Source organism: Schistocerca cancellata, chromosome 1 (genome assembly GCF_023864275.1).
Source record: "Schistocerca cancellata isolate TAMUIC-IGC-003103 chromosome 1, iqSchCanc2.1, whole genome shotgun sequence".
Lineage (NCBI taxonomy): Eukaryota > Metazoa > Arthropoda > Insecta > Orthoptera > Acrididae > Schistocerca > Schistocerca cancellata.
The window spans coordinates 210247314-210251012 of NC_064626.1; positions in this window are offsets into that span (position 1 = coordinate 210247314).

The window sequence follows — 3699 nt, forward strand, 5'->3', positions numbered from 1 at the left end:
TTGATGACAGCACGACCCTGCATGCCAGCAGGGGACTGTTCAAGCTGGTGGAGGCTCTGTAATGGTGTGGGGCGTGTGCAGTTGGAGTGACATGGGACCCTTCATTCGTCTGGATACGACTCAGACAGGTGACATGTATGTAAGCATCCTCTCTGGTCATTTGCATCCATGTGTGTCCATTGTGCATTCCGACAGACATGGGCAATTCCAGCAGGACAAGGCGACACCGCACACGCCCAGGATTGCTACAGAGTGGCTGAATTTAAACACTTCTGCTGGTCACCAAACTCCGCAGACATCAACATTGTTGAGCGTATCTGGTGATGCCTTGCAACGTGCTGTTCAGAAGAGATCTCAGCCCCCTCGTACTTTTATGGATTTATGGACAGCCCTGCAGGATTCATGATGTCAATTCCCTCCAGCACTATTTCAGACATTAGTCGAGTCCATGGCATGACGGTGTTGCAGCACTTTAGCGTGGGCGCGAGGGTCCTACACGATATTAGGCTCGTGTACCAGTTTCTTTGGCCCTTCACTGAGTGTTAATTTTGTTAAGGATATCTATCAAATCATTTTGAAATTGTGATAGCTTAACTGTTTGGCCAGGACATCTGCCAAAGCCCAATGTGACCTTCAGTGTCAAGACTGGTTAAATGCAGCTCACTGCTCTAGTCCGTCCTGTGCATGTCTCTTAACTACACTCCTGGAAATTGAAATAAGAACACCGTGAATTCATTGTCCCAGGAAGGGGAAACTTTATTGACACATTCCTGGGGTCAGATACATCACATGATCACACTGACAGAACCACAGACACATAGACACAGGCAACAGAGCATGCACAATGTCGGCACTAGTACAGTGTATATCCACCTTTCGCAGCAATGCAGGCTGCTATTCTCCCATGGAGACGATCGTAGAGATGCTAGATGTAGTCCTGTGGAACGGCTTGCCATGCCATTTCCACCTGGCGCCTCAGTTGGACCAGCGTTCGTGCTGGACGTGCAGACCGCGTGAGACGACGCTTCATCCAGTCCCAAACATGCTCAATGGGGGACAGATCCGGAGATCTTGCTGGCCAGGGTAGTTGACTTACACCTTCTAGAGCACGTTGGGTGGCACGGGATACATGCGGACGTGCATTGTCCTGTTGGAACAGCAAGTTCCCTTGCCGGTCTAGGAATGGTAGAACGATGGGTTCGATGACGGTTTGGATGTACCGTGCACTATTCAGTGTCCCCTCGACGATCACCAGTGGTGTACAGCCAGTGTAGGAGATCGCTCCCCACACCATGATGCCGGGTGTTGGCCCTGTGTGCCTCGGTCGTATGCAGTCCTGATTGTGGCGCTCACCTGCACGGTGCCAAACACGCATACGACATCATTGGCACCAAGGCAGAAGCGACTCTCATCGCTGAAGACGACACGTCTCCATCCGTCCCTCCATTCACGCCTGTCGCGACACCACTGGAGGCAGGCTGCACGATGTTGGGGCGTGAGCGGAAGACGGCCTAACAGTGTGCGGGACCGTAGCCCAGCTTCATGGAGACGGTTGCGAATGGTCCTCGCCGATACCCCAGGAGCAACAGTGTCCCTAATTTGCTGGGAAGTGGCGGTGCGGTCCCCTACGGCACTGCGTAGGATCCTACGGTCTTGGCGTGCATCCGTGCGTCGCTGCGGTCCGGTCCCAGGTCGACGGGCACGTGCACCTTCCGCCGACCACTGGCGACAACATCGATGTACTGTGGAGACCTCACGCCCCACGTGTTGAGCAATTCGGCGGTACGTCCACCCGGCCTCCCGCATGCCCACTATACGCCCTCGCTCAAAGTCCGTCAACTGCACATACGGTTCACGTCCACGCTGTCGCGGCATGCTACCAGTGTTAAAGACTGCGATGGAGCTCCGTATGCCACGGCAAACTGGCTGACACTGACGGCGGCGGTGCACAAATGCTGCGCAGCTAGCGCCATTCGACGGCCAACACCGCGGTTCCTGGTGTGTCCGCTGTGCCGTGCGTGTGATCATTGCTTGTACAGCCCTCTCGCAGTGTCCGGAGCAAGTATGGTGGGTCTGACACACCGGTGTCAATGTGTTCTTTTTTCCATTTCCAGGAGTGTATTGCATCCTACATCCACATAAATCTGCTTACTCCATCTACAATCTCTCACCCCTTTCCTCTTCTCTCCATTACCAAATTAACTATAATTTGAAGCCACATGATTTATCATATCAACCTATTCCTTCTGACAGTCAAGTTAAACCCTGCAGCTCCTTTACCTCCAGTTTGATGCAGTGCCCCTTCTTTACTTCATTGTTCCATGGGATAAATTCTAGTGTCCGATTCCACTCGTCGGCTCTGACCAATGACGTCATATCTAAGGCAAAGTTGCTGCATAGAAGAAATCTATGAAAGAAACGTATCATACTCGTCAGCAAACGAATGTAGTATACGATAAAATTACACTCACATTTAACGCGGTTATTATTTACGCACGAATTACGTGTAAACGAGTTAAAGATAACCGAAATAAATAAGAACAGGAGGATAAAAAATTTGTGTCTAATTAGTATTATTATCATAATTTGTGCGAGTAGAGGGGCACAGAGAACCATTAAACTGTATTACAGTATAGCGCATGGTGAAATCGTACTATTATAAAATTACGTTAAATTTAATATTAGTTATTAATTCAAACGGGAGAAGCGAAGGCAAAGTTAGGGTTTCGGCGGGGAGAAAATAAATTATAGCAGAACAACGGAAAAACTAAGCGAATGATAACAAACACGAATTACTAACATAAAATAAGGAGAAACGAACACTGTAAATCCTAAACAATGCAGGAACTCAAGTAACGAAAACCCATTAAAAATTAACACATATGGGAATCTATAATTAGAACTGACCTATGAGGTCAATTCTAGTTACCGATTCCAATACTGCTAACTTCACTGCAAAAGTTCAAAGAATATTTACGAGTGCAGAAATTATATTATATTTAACACACGAACTGGAAAAGACCTAAAAATGAACTATCGAATAGGTGGAATCGGTAACTAGAATTTACCTATATAGGAGCGGATAAATCTTATTACATTTGAGACACCAGCTGAAAAAAATCCAGTTAATGAACCCTCCAATACAAAACACGAACCAGTTAATGAATCTTCGAATAGTTGGAACTGGTAACTAGTACTGGCCTCATATATATAGGACGATTACTGATTCCAATATTACTAACTTTTTGGCATAAGTTCAGAGAGCAATTACGAGTGCAGATATTGTATTATAGTTTTCCCAATCTAATGCAAAAACGATTTAATTAATGAACAATCCAATACTTGGAATCGGTAACTAGAACTAACCTATATAGGAGGTCACTTCTAGTCATCGATTCCAATATTACTGTTTCCCGGTAGGCCTAGTACAGAGAGCAATTCAAAAAAATGGTTCAAATGGCTCTGAGCACTATGAGACTTAACATCTGAGGTCATCAGTCCCCTAGAGCTTAGAACTACTTAAACCTAACTAACCTAAGGACATCACACACACAGCCATGCCCGAGGCAGGATTCGAACCTGCGACCGTAGCAGTCGTGCAGTTCCGGACTGAAGCGCCTAAAACCACTCAGCCACCGCGGCCGGCAGAGAGCAATTACAAGTGCAGAATTCTTATAATATTTGACAAACCTGATTAAA